This window comes from Mus musculus, chromosome 6 (genome assembly GCF_000001635.26).
Source record: "Mus musculus strain C57BL/6J chromosome 6, GRCm38.p6 C57BL/6J".
Classification (NCBI taxonomy): Eukaryota; Metazoa; Chordata; class Mammalia; order Rodentia; family Muridae; genus Mus; species Mus musculus.
This window is the reverse complement of record NC_000072.6, coordinates 4158019-4177829: the sequence shown is the minus strand read 5'-3', so window position 1 is coordinate 4177829 and position 19811 is coordinate 4158019.

Sequence of the window (19811 nt, the reverse complement as noted above, 5' to 3'; positions counted from 1 at the left end):
ACTGTCTATAGAGCTTTGTGATAGGAAAACCATATCTCTGGTGGCTGAATCAGCAATTGCATTTCCCTTAACCATAGGTCCAGGTAATGATGTATGTGCTCTAATATGTTGAATATAAAAGGGATGCTCACGCATCAAAATACAATTTTGTATTTTCCTCAAAATTTCAGATACTGGACTAGACTGCTTAAAATTTCCGGCAGTCTCTAATGTTAGAACCGCATTAACTACATAAACAGAATCAGAGATAATATTTACGGGCATAGGAAATCTTTTAAAAACTTCTAAAACCATCAAACATTCTACCAATTGAGGGGCTCCTGGTGTAAATTGCAACCTTACAGCCTCTTCATTGATTACATAACTTCCAATTCCTGTTTTTGATCCATCTGTATAAATATCAATGACTCCCTTTATAGGGATATTAGCCGTTACCTTTGGAAATATTACTGGATGTAATAACATAAAATGTAATAACAGATGTTTAGGATAATGGTTATCAATTAAACCAGACTAACTGCATCTAAGAATGGCCCATTCATCTATAGTAGCACACAATATTTGCATTTGTGCATTAATGGCTCTTAGGTCATGTAACAATCTCCATTTACCTGACTTCTTCTTTACAACGAAAATAGGGGTGTTCCAGGGTGATTGAGTGGGTTCCACATGTCCCAGGTCTAATTGTTTTCGGACTAATTCTTTAGCTGCTTTTAACTTCTCAGAGGGTAAAGGCCACTGAGGCACCCACCCCGTGTCCTCCGTATGCCACGGAATGGGCAAAGGCTCTTCAGTGGCCCCTAGAAAAAACTCAGCCCTTTCTTATCTACTTTTTCTGTGGCTTTAACTGGTGAAATTCTACCTTGTAAGTTTTTTCCAAGACCTAGTCCAGGTATATATCCCATTCCTTTCATCATTTCCTTGCTTTTCTGAGAGTAATCATTAGTCAATATAAAGTTCATGGCTGACAACACATCTCTTCCCCATAAGTTTACAGGTAAAGGGAGTACATAAAGTTGAAAAAGCCCTGTCCTTCCTTCTTTATCTTTCCATTGTAAGGATTTTGCACTTATAGTTGGGGTAGCCTCATATCCTAATCCTTGTAAGCTATGTGACGATTGATTAACAGGCCAAGAAGCGGGCCACCAATTACTGGATATAATGCTTTTATCTGCTCCTGTATCCATTATACATTGAAAGGTTTTTCCTTCTATTTGTAATTGTAAAGTGGGACGATTATCCAAATCTAAAGATATGTAGGCCACATTAGTTCCTGTAGAACCGAGTCCCTTATCTCCTCGGGAATCCTGGCTACTAGGGAACATGTTATGCAAACTAGGAAGAATCAGTAATTGAGCAATGCGATCTCCAGGAGAAATGGCCATGATACCTCGGGGTGCAGAACACATAATTTTAACTTGTCCCTCATAATCTGAGTCTATAACTCCAGGATGTATCACCAATCCTTTCAAAGCAGAAGAGGACCTACTCAACAGTAGGCCCACTGTATCCTTTGGTAAGGGACCTCTAAAGTCTGATGAAATAGGTTGGCACCCCATTTGAGGTGTAAGAATTACTCTGGAGGTGGCACAGATGTCCAATCCTGCTGAACCCGGAGTGGCTCTCCTCGGTCTCTGGGTGGCCTCATGGACACTGTGGTCTGAAATGCCCCATACATTTGGGGGCCCTGGGGACGGGGGCCCCTCACTCCGTTTTTTGGCTGTTGCACTTTAAACTGAGGTATTGGCCTTCCTTTTATATCTCTGACTGATCTACATTCATTTGCCCAGTGTCTTCCTTTCCCACATTTTGGGCAAGTACCTGGTTCTGTCTTTTCAAACCTACTCTTTCTACCCTTTGTACACTGCTTTTGCATATGACCTGTTTGTACACAATTATAGCAGGTTATCTCTTTTGTTTGCGCCATCAAAACTGCGGCAGCCAGCCCTGCATTTGAAAGAGGTCCTCCTATTACTCTACAGGCTTTCATCCATGCTTGTAGCCCTTTCCCTTTCCATGGTGTGATAGCATTTCTGTATTCTTTGGTATATTGCTCATAAACTAATTGTTCAATTAATGGCATTGCGGCCTCAGAATCACCAAATATACGTCCTGCTGCTTCCATCATGTGAGCCACAAATTCAGAGAACGGCTCATTAATTCCCTGAATAATTTTTGTCAAGTTACCAGATACCTCTCCTCGATTAGGCAATGCTTTCCAAGCTTTCACTGCTGCCTGATTAATTTGATCATAGACCTGCACTGGGTATCCTAATTGATTGTTTGTCCATATACCCTGACCTGTAAGCATTTCAAAGCTCCATGCTTGTTGCCCTGCAGTAGCATTAGCACGGGCCTGACTCAAACACAGATCATGCCATATAGACTTCCAATCTAGATACTGTCCCATCGTAAGACATGCCATTACCACACTCATCCAGTCAAAAGGAGTAATGGCATTGTGAGCCAATCTATCAATTTGGGACTGAGTAAAAGAAGCATTGACTCCATAGGTCCTTACTGACTCTGCTAGCTCTTTTACTTGTTTATGCGATATTGGCTCATAATATCGCTGTTGAGCATGATCCTGAAAAACAGGAAAAGCCTGACATATTTTTTGCAACCCTTTAGGAGTGCAAAAAGAGTGACCATTGCCAATTGCTTTCTTATCTGCATAAGGCAGAGTAGGTGGGGGAGCACTGAAACTCCTCCCTATTGGACCAGATCTTTCTGCTTCATACTCCGCAGCAGCCTCCTTCAAATCTTCCTCCTCTCCTGTTGATAATTCAGAATCCTCTGAGCTAGATAGACAATTCTAACGACTCAGAGTCCTTCAGAGGAGGGTAAATTGACTTAATTTTCTGCTTTTTATTATTTTTTATACTATTTTTTGTATCTTTACATTTTGGGAGTTGACAATTAAAGCCATGATATAAGATCAAGGCAAGAAAGATAGCAACCCCAGCAACAATTATCGGATCTATTTCGTAGGAGAGCATGCCTCTCACATTAATTTCTTTCTACTTACCGGTACCACCGTTCCTCAGCTGAAGAGTTCTGAATCCACTCCGGATCCTTCTCAGCAGTCTGTTTTGCAGGAACACTTCATTACCACCGTTCCCCAGCTGAAGAGTTCTGAATCCACGCTGGATCCTTCTCAGCAGTCTGTTTTGTGGGAACCTTTATTAACTGCTCCTTCCCCGTGATGCAGTTCTGAATCCTCCCTGTAGCAGGGGGTCTTTGCTCGTGCCTGAAGATGTTTCTTGTCCCGGGTTTTCGGCACCACTTCTTGTGCGCGCTCGACTGGCCAGGAAGAACGACGCTGCAACAGGATCCTTCTGCACACGTTTATTGGGAGAGCTTGATTGTAGAGGCGAAAAGACTTCGAGCCCAGAACTGGTGCTGCTTTTATAGGCCTAGGAGAGGCGTGTCTCACACCCGGATTGGTTATGCACTACGCCTCATTTGCATGTTCCTCATCTGATTGGCTACTCTCTCTCTGTACCTCACAGAGCCTCATTATCATACCTCATTTGCATGTCTCACATCTGATTGGTTATACTCTCAAAGCCTCATTATTATGCCCGGGCCAGGCAGTGTCTTTGCAAAAAACTTTACTGCATATGTACACATTGGTTGTTTGTCCAAACTTATGCGTGGTGGCCAGCAGTAGTCAGTGCCACTCTGCAACGGCACATGTGGCTTCCCACGTTCCCACGAGAGAGAGAGAGAGAGAGAGAGAGAGAGAGAGAGAGAGAGCAGTAACTGACCCTAGGTTTTAAAGTGCCTGGTGAGTGAGTGACTAGTCAGGACACCTGGAATGTAGCACTATCCCTACCAATAGCATCCAAAAGGTCCCAGTCCCTCCTTCCCTTCTCTATGTTTTGCCATTCCCTTGTTGAATGTATGGGATGAAGTCCAACCAAGCTGAAGAATTTACATGTTACATGGCTGATATCATAGCCAAAAGATTGAGTTTCTTATATGTGCATTAAGTTATAAACCAGTTTCCCTAGTTATATATACTTGGCAGAAATGGTATAGGCCCATATATCCAAATAAATACACAGCTATGCTTACAGCACCCACAACCTGTAAACAACACGCAAATGGTCTCAAAAGATGTAGCTTATATAACAGCATATTACGCAACAGTGAATTTGAAGGGATGATTAGCAATGTAGCAGCAATAGTTGAATGTCAGGCAGTAATTGTTGAAAAGAAGAAACCAGACATAAAAGAAAACATTCATATCAATAGAGATCAATTTTAAACCATGTGAAACTATTCACTGGTGACAGGAGCAGGATGCTGCTTACCACAGGGATGATGGCTAGAAGAAGCTCATGGGATCGTCTGTGCTCCAATACTGCTCTATTTTTGACTGATGCAAGTACAAATATGACTGTATACAGTGTGTCAGAGCTGAACAGTTAAGGTCTTTAGATAAATTTGAGTTCAAAAAAATTTGCACCAAAAACCCAAGTCATAGCCATCATTGTCATGAAAACACTTTTCTATTCTGAACAAACCAAACGCAGTATCTTCATGTCTCATGTCTCTCATTTATGAAAAGGAAGCATCTGCCTGCAGTTCCCTTAAACATAGTAGAAATCATATTTCTTCTTCTTTTCTTTTTCTTTTTCTTTTTTCTTTTTCTCTTTCTCGTTCTCTTTCTTTTCTTTTCTTTCTTTCTTTCTTTCTTCTTTTGTTTTGTTTTGTTTGGTTGGTTGGTTGGTTGGTTGGTTGGTTTGTTTGTTTGTTTTTCCAAACAAGGTTTCTCTGTGTAGCCCTGGCTGTCCTGGAACTCATTCTGTAGACCAGGCTGGCCTCAAACTCAGAAATCCACCTGACTCTGCCTCCCAAGTGCTGGGATTAAAGTCGTGTGCAACCACTGCCTGGCTGAAAATCATATTTCTTATAGAAAGGTATTCTTATTAGATTGATAGCTGCTATTTCAACCTCTGCTGTCATTAAAATTTTAATATTTATTTCACTGTCACATTCATGATTTAATCATATAGTATAGATGTTCTAGACACTAACTCTTCATGTATTAATAGGAGGATTTTGAGGAGGTGATGGAGAAATGAATAAAAAAAGGAAACAACTTTCATTGGCTTTGGTAGAAAAACAAAGAGGGTGAATGATATCTTAAGAATTACAGTTACATGGCAGGAGAGATTGTTCAGTGGTTAAGAGCACTGGCTGCTCCTGCAGAGGACTTGGGTTGGATTACCAGTGTAAATATGGTGGTTAATGGCTGTCTTTACCTCCAGGTCCAGAAGATCTAATACTCTCTTATGGTCTATGAGAGTACCAGCCATGTGTCTGATACACAGACATGCATACAGGCAAAACCTGAAATCCACCTGCCTCATAAAATAATGAACAAAAACAAAATTTAAAAGTTTGTTGTAAGACCCTTTTTCAGTTGTATGTGGATAGACATCCAACAGACATGTTAACTTGAATACTTAAATATTATTTGTGTGCAGTCATGGTTGTGCACACCTTTAATCCCAGCACTTTTGAGGCAGAGGCAGGTGGATCTCTATGAGTTCAAGGACAGCCTGGTTTACCTAATGAGTTCTAGGACAGCCACAACTGTCTCATAGGGAGAGATCTTGCCCCAAGAAACAAAACAAACAAATATTGCAGAATGTATATGATGATTAAAATGATTTCTATAATTTATTAGCTATCTATAGTCAGGTATCATATGTATGCTGCATATTTGTATAAAGCTCTTATGGAATCTTCACTGTCAGCTTATTGAGTTTTGTGAAAGCATTCTGCAGATAGGGAAAATTCCTGTAAAAAGTGGCTTTTGTGCCTGGATTCTTTTGGCCTCTAAAGCTTCTGTTTTTCACCTACTCTGTTCCCTCCCACGGGCTGAGCCTTTGGAACACAGCTTTTATGTCATTACCTCCCACCTAGATGGACATAGATGGTGCTGACCACGGAGAGCAGCTCTCTTATTACGCAAATACCAATGCCAAATAGTCTATCTTTTGTACACTACAAAGCTCACATTATTAAGAGAACATGTGAACTCCATCTCGGGAATGACTCACACCTCTCTCTATTTGCTCTGTAGAAAGTGCAGATTTCTGATGGAAAATTGTCTCTTGTGGGAAGTCACAGCTTCAAAGGATTTAAAAGTTTTCAGTATTTTGAAAAGAAAAGAGAACCAGGCAATCATTGCTTATGTAAGATGTCTTGTGATTTGATCATTTGCAAGGAAGTCTCAAACTTCTAGAGTCCCTTTCAGTCTCTCACAGCAGATCCTGGCGTCTCATATCTAGACCTTACACTTTTATTTGTGTGAACATGTGTGTGTGTGTGTGTGTGTGTGTGTGTGTGTGTGTGTGTATGTGTGTCAATGTGTTATGTGGGCAAACATGTATGTATATGTTTGCCTGTGCTTTTGGAGTCCAGAGCACACCCACAGATATTGTCTCTTAGGAAACTGCTGCCTTGGGTATTTGTTTGGTGTGTGTGTGTGTGTGTGTGTGTGTGTGTGTGTGAGCTGCTATGTGCTGAGACAGAGTTTCACAGTTTCTCATTGGGACCTAGGGCCAATTAGGATAAACTAGCTGGCTATTTGAGCAGCATGCATCCACTTGTCTCTGTCTCTCAAATGTTAGGATTACAAGTATATATCAGTGTACCTAGCTTTTGTAATGTGTTGGGTGAACACTTTAGGAAGCACTTTACTGCCTAAACATCTCCCCAACTCAAGACCATGGATCTCTACCTGGGACTGTGAGATATGTTTGCAGAAAATTTTGCTAAGTAAAGAAATCTAAATGGTGCACAAATATAAGAACATACATGAATTCATTATGCCAAGAAAGCAGGGGATGGAAGGTTTGAAGTAGATATTGAAATCTTAAGAATTCTTAAGGAGAGCAAGACATATTCCATGACAAATTAGGCAAATCAAGTGTTTGGACACAAAACAATAACAGATCTTTTTGAATGCTTCACAAGAGAGAAAGGGGTTGGGTGTGAGTCCCAGACTCATTGTGACTGATAAAGAGAACACAGGACCAACTTTCTGCTTGTATATCACGAGCTTATCAGTGTTCGCATCATGTCCTCCTCATCCATTTTATGTAAAAGAGACATGCGCAAAGGGTCAAAGTAAATGTGGTCACTCTATGACAGATTTTCCATCTTTAACCTTTACAGCAATGTCAGCTTCCTGATAGATTGTCTGGTAGAGGTGTAGGCTTCCATGTGGAGTCTTAAGTAAGGATTTGGAGAGGAACCGGAGCTCTGAGTGACTGGGCTGCTCATAAGATTGCTAAAATAATCTTAGGAACGTAATGGCTCTGGCTTTGCATTTGCTCTCTTCTTTGTTCTGCAATCACTTACCAGAGCCTTTTGTCTCATCCATAGAAGAAAGACAGAGAAAACGGTTTATCTCCAAGGTCCTTCCTGGCTCTCACAGCCTTAAACTGATCCTTACATGCCAATGGAGCCCTTTATGCTGTCTATAATACCACAGTGCCCAGAGGGAGAAACTAGGCTGTAGTGTAGAATTATGAATTTGACCTTTGAAATTTCAACTGTGTTGATTGTATTTTTACTGTTTTCCTAAGGGAATGGTTCCCACAGCTTTCATATTTGGAAACAAAACCTAGTCCTTAAAGTGAATTTGTGAAAATGACTATTATCCATCATTCAACACTGAGGTTTGTCTCAAGGGCTGGTTAGAGGGCATGTGGCTATTTGAGGTAGAGGGAAGGAAACAGGAGAGAAAGTTTATTATGCCAAGTGCTGTGCCCACTGGAAATCTCTGGAAATTTAGCTTCTTGAGCTCAGTGGGATTTGGAACCACTTGGTGTTTGAAATAATTCACTCTTGCCTAAAGATATAAAGTATCTTTCCAATTTCCCCTGTGAAATATTACAAATTGTCCCAGATATTTAAAAAGTTATCACTGTCTGTATGTGTTATGCTTAAAAAGAATCAGCAAGACTCAGCTTACATTGGCTTCTAAGGTTTAGTGATTGTATCTGCAGTCAATTTGAAAGACAGTATGTTAAACATTGCACACTGTGAGATTTATCCATTTATCTTTTTGAAACTACGAAAAGTCCTGGATATTTTTATAAAAAGCCTCAAGTTTAACTTCAGTCACATCTATACTTTTAGGTACTCTTGAGAAGTGAGTTTTCCCTACTGTGGACATCTCTATCCAACAGTGACAGTTTTAAATTCTATCATTTGGGGAAAATTAAGATAACCCTTACAGGGAAACTCTGAGGACAATTTGAGTCATATGGGATCCAACAAGAGGCTGGCTCTTTTCAAAGTTTTCATAATAATGAAACTTTTATCAAAAATTCTGTGAATGACAACTTTGAACAGAAATATGTTGATTTCTTCAGCATATTTTGCCAAAGGAGCCCTATACATATTGAAGGCTTTCCACAATCTATTGTGTCACACTGGAAGAATAGCTATGTATCTTTGATTTTTAAATGTCTTCTTATGAACATATGTGAAGCCCACTTTGGAGTACTATAGGTACTTTCCATCACCTTAAGTTCTTTGGGTACATTTACACAATGGAGTACTACTCAGTTATTAAAAAGAATGAATTTATGAAATTCCTAGCCAAATGAATGGACCTGGAGGGCATCATCCTGAGTGAGGTAAACCAATCACAAAGGAACTCTCACAATATGTACTCACTGATAAGTGGATATTAGCCCAGAAACTTAGGATACCCAAGATAAAAGATATAATTTGCTAAAAACATTAAGCTCAAGAGAACGAAGACCAAAGTGTGGACACTTTGCCCCTTCTTAGATTAGGAAACAAAACACCCATGGAAGGAGTTACAGAGACAATATCTGGAAGTGTGACGAAAGGATGGACCATCTAGTGATTGCCATATCCAGAGATCCATCCCATGATCAGCTTCCAAACGCTGACACCATTGTATACACTAGCAAGATTTTGCTGAAAGGACCCAGATATAGCTGTCTCTTGTGAGACTATGCCAGGGCCTAGCAAACACAGAAGTGGATGCTCACAGTCAGCTATTGAATGGACCACAGGGCCGCCAATGGAGGAACTAGAGAAAGCACCCAAGGAACTAAAGGGAACTGCAACCCTATAGGTGGAACAACAATATGAACTAAGCAGTACCCCGGAGCTCTTGTCTCTAGCTGCATATGTATCAAAAGATGGCCTAGTCGGCCATCACTGCAAAGAGAGGCCCATTGGACTTGCAAACTTTATATGCCCCAGTACAGGGGAATGCCAGGGCCAAAAAGGGGGGGTGGGTGGGTAGGGGAGTGGGGGGGGGGTATGGGGGACTTTTGGTATAGCATTGGAAATGTAAATGAGCTAAATACCTAATAAAAAATGGAAAAAAAAGTTCTTTGGGAACAGATTCTGAAATAGATATATGGGAATCATCACATCTTAAAGAACAGTATCTTTGATAACTGAAGAAAGACAAAGTGAAGGAAGAATTTGAGTTGGTGTATGTAGTCATCATAGAGCCTTAGCTATAGCCCTGGGATAGCCTTTCAAACTTGTTCCAACCAAGGCAAAGTAGACAGCTTTACATTCCTTTTCTCCCAAACTGGGTAGTCACTGGAGGCAGGGAGCCTTGGAGTACAGGGGACATATACTTTGGGACAGAATTCTTAACTAAAAGAATTTTCTAGTAACTTTGGTAAAATCAGAGACTAGACTACTCAATGGCTCCATTTGGAAGGGAGAATTTGACCTTTAAATAACAGCATCTACTACAGTCCAACCTTTGTGCTACTCACCTATTTATATAAAAACTGCCCCTCCCCCCCCCAACACACACACACACACACACACACACACACACACACACACAATGGCTCCTCTAGGACTCTGGTTAATCCCCTTTGCTACAGGAATTACAAGAGGATTACTGACATAAAGTACTAGCCTCATTACTGATGTTAAGGAAAACAATTGATATTTCCTTTGTATCTCCATAAATTCACTTCCCCACCCCTGCCATGCTTGTTCTATATGGCTGAGTTATGGAAGCTACAATCTTTCACCATAATAGATCTGAGTTTCTGGTCATGATATCTTTCCAGATTATCCTTTTGTACTCATGCACTAACTATCAAAATTGCAAGGAATTACAAGGAATGGGCCGGGGATCACTTCCCTGTAGGCCTTCATGTTCCTGTTTGCTAGGCTTTTGTTATACTTTGGTTTGTGACAGGACTCCTTTGCATTTCTGGTAGACATATTAATTATATAGAATCTCACACCTATAACCAAAACAGATAATACAGAGAAGCAGAGATGAAATGCACAGCTCTGTCCAGTGTGTCCCTGGAAGTAAAATTTCCCTTTTTTACCCCTGGTCTCTGGGTACATGAAACTTGTCTGTTTAAAAGCTCAAAGGCTTCGAAAAGCACTGATTGACAGTGTTCTTTATCTTCAGCGAGAATCAGTGAAAGGCTGGTGCTTTGTTGATTTCAAAAGGAAATCTGGACTCTCCAGCTGAATGTCTTGTGTATGTGCCAATTCTATGGTCACATGACCACGGTGGAACTCCATTGTTTGTTTCTGTCAACAAGCCTCTTAGCCTCTCACTTTTTATTCACAAGGAAAGATACGTTTTTATGAGATGAGTCAGGAAATTTCAGAAATATTCTTAATATCCAGTATAGCACAATAAAAACACATACACAAAACTAATAGAAAAGCAACTCAAGAAGTGAAGAAGCTAGGCACATTACAATCTAGGATACTCAGGATGTGACCTTTTTCCCTTCGAAAACAATGGGAAAACTGAGCATGTTGTCTCATATCTATAAGCCCAGGCTGAGGTAGGAGGATTGCCATAAGTATGAGACTAGGGCGGACACATATGGACACTGACTGGTACATTATAGGAACCTGCCTCAAAGGCAGATAGTGTCAGTTCAAATAAATACCAGAAAACAAGGGAAGAGGGGTTTATTATTGGTCTCTCTTTCTCTCGCTCTCTCTCTCATTTCCTCCCTCCATCCCTCCATTTTAAACCATCTCCATCTAGCATACACAATGGTTAATATGCCAAGGCTAAAGGAAAGAGGAAGCCATAACCACTGCTATCACAAAGGACTTTTATTTCCTGAACTCGATTCACTACAGGGGATAGTATATTTTGTCTCATAGGGACATTAGACGTATGGCTTGTGTTAAATAAAGCCCACCCTTACATCCATATGTTTGTGACACTGAAAACTCTTTGCTTCTCTGTTGTACCACATGACCAGGGAAGACAAGACTGCTGTTCAGTGCCTTTCATGTTCTTAAAATGTTACCAATTGATCAGTAGAAAAATGAATATAGAGATTCTAAAGCTCCAGCGAGTGTGTAGATCACTCGGCAGCCTGCTGTGTTCCCAGGAGCCATTTTCACAGGTTCTGATTGAGTTAAATTTGTGCATTATCAACAGAAGTCTGAACTGCAAGTGGTTTTGTGAGACTTGCTTGTGGAAAAATGACTTGAGCCGCATGAATGCAGTGGCCCATTTGAGCAGGTATTGACCAACTGCTACTGGAGTCTGAGTGAAGTTCTTGCCTGTTAAAAAAAGGTCACAGTGATAATAACTTCTTCTGAGATACATTCTGTGATTTTTTTTGAATGTCGGGCAGGAGGAAGCATCCTTGTCCAATTGACAAGTATTCAAGAGTGAATCCTATTGAGTCCCCTTTTCCTCTGTTCACTGAGTGAAAGACAGACGTCAGCAGTACAGAGGACCAGATGAGGGGATTAAGGATGATTCAGATGCTGGGGCGACTTGATTTGAACTCTGGTTTTCCAGCACACTGGCAACTCTAAAGGCATTGTGCTTCTCCATGACAAGCAGCTAACCATGAAATACAAAGAGAATTTCAATGATTCTTGAAAAATGAAATGTGAACAATAAATTGATCTATTATATTTAGCTAATTTGTTTTTGTTGTTGTTGTTGTTGTTGTTGACAGAAGCCTCCACCTGGATGTCTAAATGAAACATTTACTGGTATATTTCTTATAGTATTATATACTGACTTTATTTTGTAAGGATTTTGATTAAGAAAACTCTTTTCCTCTTTATGTTCCTTTCAAAGGGTCCCCTCCCCTTCAAAATATATGCAGAGGATGTTGAATATATCAGATGAGATAATTCACTTTGTGTCTGTTACTCCTGACACAGAGCACTGTTTTCCTTAAAACAAACAAACAAACAAACAAACAAAAACAAACAAACATGAAAGCTAATTGAGTCTCCTGCTATGACAGTCCAGATCACTGGATAAGAATAATCAATTTCCTCTATAGCACCCATGGATTCCTGCAAAGCCAAATTGAAGGCACTTGTTGCTGATAATGCTATTTAATCATTCTCTGTGCCCCCAATATGGATTCTTCCCAATCCCCTCTCACTAGATTTCTACAAACAACTCTTACTAGCTTTTTTTTTTTTTTTTTTTTTTGGTAGTTCTAAAATATATGATGCTGACTATACAAAACCACCCTGTCTTTCCTTTTGGACTTTTCTCCATGATAGAAATTTGCCTGGGGGTGGGGGAGCTATTTTCTTGGTTCGCCTGATGAATGTGACTCCCAAGCTCCTTTAACCAGGCCTTTGAGAATGTCTCACTGGTTGCAGAGAGTGCCAGACCAACCTCATTTTGACATCTTTACCATACTTCTAAATATTCATTTTAAGCTATGTTGCCACTAGGACTATAATTTCTGGTGCCAATTCTGCCTCAGAGACAAACACATGGACTAAGACAAAAATGTGCAAACAATTGAACATATTAAGGACCCCCTTTTCTTCATTTGCCATACAAGTCACGTGAAGCAGATACTCCTGACACACAACTGCTAAGTCAGTCAGACTGTCTCAATCTGGTTGAGCTCAGCAGTCATAAGCATCCCTAAAAGAAGATTCTTTTTCTTTTCTTTCTTTTTTTTATTACGTATTTTCCTCAATGACATTTCCAATGCTATCCCCAAAGTCCCCCATACCCTCCCCCCCACTTCCCTACCCACCCACTCTCATTTTTTTGGCCCTGGCGTTCCCCTGTACTGGGGCATGTAAAGTTTGTGTGTCCAATGGGCCTCTCTTTCCAGTGATGGCCGACTAGGCCATCTTTTGATACATATTTAGCTAGAGTCAAGAGCTCCGGGGTACTGGTTAGTTCATAATGTTGTTGCACCTATAGGGTTGCAGATCACTTTATCTCCTTGGGTACTTTCTCTAGCTCCTCCATTGGGGGCCCTGTGATCCATCCAATAGCTGACTGTGAGCTTCCACTTATGTGTTTTCTAGGCCCCTGCAAGAAGATTCTTTTTCATTCTTCCACCAGGATAGGATCATCTGTGTCTGAAAGCCCCTAGATATTTGCCATGAGTTTGTGTTTGCAAATTTTTAATGAGTCTTTAAGTCTTATAATTGTTTGTCATAATGTTGAAACTCTATGTCTAAGGACAGTGCTTATAGCAGAGGGAATCATTATCTTCACAGAACATTTTCAGAGGCCCATAGCCTCACTCAACTATTCCAGAACCATTTTTACTACTTTACTAGAACCACTAGAATGGCATCTTCAGATACAAATGTATCTGAAATCTTAGCTCTAGCTCTAAGCAAAATCTCACCCCACATCCCATGTGGACAATTATGTTACTTGTAAGAGTTATTAGACTCCAAAAATCCAATCAGTCAAAGACACTGTGGTTTGAAAAAAACAACAGAAAGTTATCCACTCCTCTTTGTCTTGGTCTAGCCTGGAAACCCAGAATAAGTTCAACAGTCCCTTTAAAACGAAAGCAAAAGACTTCCTGTACCCACAAGTGGCTTTCTCCCCAAAGAGACTGACAGGCTATGCTGAGGTCAGCCATGTGGACAGGAAAGCACTCTGACCACTGTGACCAAAAGCATCAGGTCTCTGTGAGAAGTGACATGGCTGGAAGTGTGTGTCACAAACACACAGCCTACATGGGCAGAGAGAGAAAGATGAAACATTAAAGCTGTTTTGTAATGCCTTGTCAGACAGGTAAATGAAAGCAAGAAGAATGTGTGGGTTTCTTCCATAGCCATGGCTCGGCAAGATGAGTCCTACTTCCTGGGACACTCTCCTTCTGCTGCCATGTCTCTTCCTTGTCCAGTGCTTTGAATCCCTCTCCTCTTTCCTTTTCCCAGAGCCTTCTTTACTCATCCTTCTCCCTCCAGCCTCCATAACAACACAATGATCCTAAGATGATGTTTCTAAGGACTTGGGCTCAGCTACTTTCTACAGTTTTTCAAAGAATCCTTTTCTCCTAAGATTCCCCCCACCCCTCAAATCTTAGAACAAACAAAAAAAAAAAATATGACTCATTGTGGTGACAGCTACTCATTGTCAAAAAGCTCTTTTCTCCTGCCTGTGGGTTGCAGAGAGTTGAGATTACAGCCCTGTTGTTTATGGACAGAAAGCCTGTTTAATTTATATTCCCCTGGGGATTCTCTTAACAGCACACCAATTAGCTGAACAGCTCATACAACTCTTATCAGAGACCTTACAATACGCTTTCATAGTTTGTAGCATCTGGAGATTCACTGGTTGCCCTCTGATGTGAAATACAGTATTAAGAAGCATTCATTGTTCATAAATCCAGTGCTGCAAGGAGGCAAATTTACGATGCTGAGGAGAGAGGTTTTTGTTTTCCTTGAAATAGGACTTAGAAGCCTCAGTGATATGCCAATTTTAAACTAACAAGATTTTTTTTCAAAATAAATTCATAGAAAGTTTGATTTCATGGATGAAGAATTAAGCCCCAAAAAGAAGCTGGCCTCTGATTTCTATCATGCTACGATATATATAAAAAAAAGGGGGGGGGAGTGGGGTATCCCTGACAGCTTGTGAAATTTTTCTTCTTTAAAGCAAGGCTTCCCAAGTTGAGCTCTCCTGAGCTCTCCTTTGATAGCTACAAAATGGGAAACCAAATAATCACTAATACACTAATTCCTACAATTACATATAGGACATAGGAAGTTCTTGATCACTAATTCTTGAATAGAAATGAAAGAATTTTCAGATAAAAACAATCCATCTTCTCCATTACCCTGAGGTCCAAATGAGGCAGAGCTGAGAGGGTCAAATCATCCGTCAGTAGCAGAGAGAGGGCACATAGAGGAGCAACCTCCTTCCCTTGCTGGACATGAGGAGAGGACTGGAAATGGAGCTGCCACCAGCTGTCACTTAGTCTATGAGGCAGAAGTTATTTGCAAACCACTGTAGAAGAAGGTCTGTGCTTTATTAGTCAGAAAGGTCTTGTGCACTATAATAAATCTAGGTTCAAAAATCTTCTATGGGGTGTGAGGGAGGTCCTAATAGCGGGTGTAATGTTTCTTACCTCTTGCAATAAGACAAAAGCCAGAGATGGAGTAGGGCTAAAGGCCTTCATTCCCAGCACTTAGCAAGCCTATTCATCCTTCTGACTTTGCACAGTACAATGCCTAGAAGATGCTTCTGGCTTGGTCAGTTTGTGGCAGTGGGCTGGCCTTGGGGCCTTCTGAGGATTGCTGTGATTTGCTACCTTCTTCAAGTCCAGGAAGTATTCTGGAGTGATCAATGCTGAAGAAGATAAATGAATGTAACATTTAGTATTAGAAAAGTGACCAGAGCAAACAAACAGAAGTGTTCTTATCTGAGAAGTTAGACTGACTCAGTTACAACCACTGTCACATTTGATTTGGACAAAGAACTAGGGAAAGGAATGGACAAGCTAGAATCTGAATATAAATGTTAATTTAGTTTACTCATGTATAGGGAGGGATATTGGAAGCACGTGGACCACTCCTCCAGGTTGTAATATTCATATGGATAAGATAACCTAACATGGGTTCTCCAGGTTGCAATAGATATCATCTTCAGAATGCAGCAAGTTATGTTCTATTTTACATTTCCTGATGGAGACACTGATGTCCATTTAAAGCCTGTGACCATCCACTTGATCTGAGCCTTTGAGGATGTTTTGCATCCGTACTAAAACTCTTTTTAGATCTAATGTTCAAATAACTACTTGTTAATCTTGAGAGATTATCACAGTAAAAAAATAGAAATACTTGTCTTTTACAATCTGTACAAGACTGTTAAGTATAAAACACTTATAACCTATAATTTAAGGATAATATAGTTACCTTTGAACTGGGGAAAAGAGAGTATGATTAAATTTCTATCTTTAAAGAAAAGGTTAAATATAATTATAATATAATTATACTTAAACAAGTATAAGTATATATTATTACTTATATATTATATATATGTATTACTTATATAAATAATAAGTATAATTATAATGCAGGAAAGACATTAACAATCCTGTGAGTCATGGAAGATAAACTCTAAATGATTTTTTTCATATATTCTTCATCATCAGGAAAAATACTAATTAATATTCAGAGCTGCTATTCCTTTCCTTTAATGAATGAAGTTGTAGCCACATTTGATAAGGAGGTCAGAGGTTCAAAGAGTAGTTCTACAGATTTTAACAATTAGGTTTTACAGCCATCAAGGAAGATAAATTTACTGCATTTCCTGTTAGCGAGGAATGCAGCTCACTTGTTAAAATATGTCAGATGTATATTGGGGAACACAGCTGAGTGGACTCACACAGTCAAGAAAGTGAAGGGTTTATGTCCTTTCCACTCAGTCTCTAGGGTTAGTACTTGGAGATAACGAGGACAGAGGTTGCCTGTGGGGATGGAACCCAACTACCCTGCTTAGAAAGCTCATCCAGGCATGTTTAGATCTCCTACACCCTGGACCAATACTAAGACTCATTCCTGTGTGGCTTCACTGCTTAATGCCAAATTTCAAACATAACATTGTGGAACCCTCAGGCCCCACCTCAAAGCTGCCTTGACTGTCTAAATATCAACGGAATCAGAATCAGACTAGATGCCTTGAAGACATCATCTCTAGCACAACGATTCTCAGAAGGTTACATTCATATTTATCTTTCTGCCACAGGGTTTCTGGCCATCATTATCTCTTCTGAACACAGAAATTCAAGATGCCTATTTCTTTGGCAAAGACTATCATATTGAAAAGATGTCATAAACCTGAACACATCTGACGGATAATCAATGGTGATTATCAGGTCCCCCAGGCACTTTATCTGACTACATAGCTGAGAAGATTCTTTGACCATGGCAATAACTGTCAGCACACTTCCTTGGACTCTGAAATCAGATGGGATGAACATCACAGCTCTGCAAAGACTAGCATGGTGGTCTGATGATTCGTCCTCTGAGTGTTCATTCATGTCCTCCGTTATTTTCTGTACTCTGGAGCTTGGAGCAAAACTGACAGCTAAACATGCATTAAAAAAACCCATAAATTAACAATCAATCCATGAGAAAAATTGTATTTCTTTTTATATATACATAAGAGATGAGGTAAAAGGAAAGCTAATAAAATTCTCTGTGATTTCAGGACGTTATGTGCTAAAGAGATGACATGAGAACAGGATGTGACTATGTGCCATTGTCTGTGAGTTAAGAGTAGATGACCAGTTAGTTACTCATGCCCAAGTATAGGCTAAGCACAGTAAGTCCCCCAAAACAAAACAAAGAAACGGGAACAAAACAAAAAAAAAACCCACCTTAAATCCTCGACTCTAATTGTTTCTCGTTGATAGAAGACAAGGAAGATGCGCTCAAGGGTCCAGGAATGGGAAGATCGTGCTGCATTATATTGGTGGACCCAAAATACAAGCGCAAGTAAAGCAAGGGTGACAAATACCTGGGAAGAGGAGAAGGTGACACTGCCTCAGAGAAACACATTAAGGGACAAGGCCACAAGTCAAGGAGGGCCAGCAGAATCTAGAAAACACAGGGAAGAGATTTTCTCCTGGAACCTTAAGAGATTGCTCCTAATGCCCCACTTTCGTCCTAAAACTAAACTTCTGGCCTCAAGAACTGTGAGAAATAAATTTTAGTAGATTTAACTTAACATGTCTGATAATGTTACTGGAACTTCTAAGACAAGTCCACTTTCTGTGGACCAGAATAAGAAAGACAGACTCTTGCCCAGCAGGTGCTAACTTCAAGCTAATGGCCACACTTTGAAAAGGAGATGCAAGGCAGTATAAGGAACTGCAGATAACTTTCTGTCTTTTAAGGTGACATCAGCTGGAATTCTGGCTTAGACAGATCCCAGAAGATCAGAGTTCTGAGTCCTGGTCTGGACAGAGATCCAGTCAGGCAAAACCCAATAGATGTCTCTATTGTGAGAAAAGACAAATTTCTTCACATGATAATGCATTAAGGACTAGGAGAGCTAAAGTCAGACATTAAATGGTAATGGCCTTCTATATCTATACTATCAGATTTAGTTTTAGTGCCAAGGACCAGCCTTGGCTTGGAGAGGAGTTCTGAGGAAGGAGTGTCTAGGACCAGTGAAACAAACAACTCAAAGTCAAATCATGAGTCCAACCTGGCGTCCTATGTTCTGTTCAAGACAGCTTTCCAGACTGCTTTCTGTCTGGACTGCTTTCTCTGGAGATCAATAGACTGTCCCATGTCTCTATGTTCTTCTCAAGACAGTTCTCCAAGGAGTTCTCCCTTGCTGTTCTAAGATATTATCTGGATAGCTCGTCTCTAGCAGCTGGCCCAGTCTTTAATTTTGTATACCAGTCCAGTCATTTACTTCAGGTTCCTTTTGATTATCCTGTGAATCAACTTTCCATGACCCCAGCCCCTTGATTCTTCAGAGAGCAAACACATCTTTAAAAAAAAATTGCAAAAGAATTCAGAGATCTGCCTGCCTCTGTTAAACACAGCCAATAAACTAGCTGAGTGGGACCTCACCCTGAAATTACCATTCCTCCACACCTGGGCCTAATTTTGCTCTGTCCCAGGCCAACCCTGAACTCAAGAATCTGCCTGCCCTTGTAAGCATAAACAAAAACCTTAGCTGGGTGGGATCTCCTGCAATCATCATTCCCTAAACCTCTATTTCCTTCCTTAGTATCATTCTGACAAGTTGGCTCATAGCACAGCTATGTTCCTTTACATTCATGAAGCCCCTCGTAATTCATATTGAATCCTTATATTTTACATAGTTGAGAAATTACGTATTTTTGAACTCATGCTTTTAGAGTTCGTTTCCACAGCCTTAAAGGCTGTCCCGAAGGTCCCAGCATTTACCATTTTGCTGAGACATGAGCCATAACTTCACCTCTTGAACTCAAGATATCTCTGACTATCATGGGGTCATTAACATTAACAGGGAGGAGATTATTTGAAGGAAGAAAGTAAAACATTTACATTATTATACAAGCAAGCCTTACTCCCACAGAAGCCAATACTCATGGCCCATGCCTGCTGGCCCTGTCCCAGGAGCAGGAAACATGCCATTCTGTCCCTACCAAGGCCAAGGTAGGGCCTAAGATTTTTCTAAGTCTTTTTTTCTTCACATACAAAATGAATTAGTTAGGTATACTCCTTTATCCTTAATGTTTTATGGCTTAATCCAACCTGAGTAGAAAAGAAAACTTACATATTCTGTCTCACAGATTGTGTGATCACTTGAGTATTAAGTGCCTTACTTCCTAAACTACATACACCTGATGACCTGATGTTGAACCCGTGGGAGAGGAAGGGAGAAAGAGGAGAGAAGACAGTAAACAAGAGAGAAGGACTCACAATTATACACAGAGAAGTAGGGAGAGAGGGAGGGAAGAAGGGAGGGAGGTGGGGAGCGAGAGAGTGACAGAGAGAGACAGAGAAAAGAGAAAGTTTAAAGAGAAGGAGAAAGC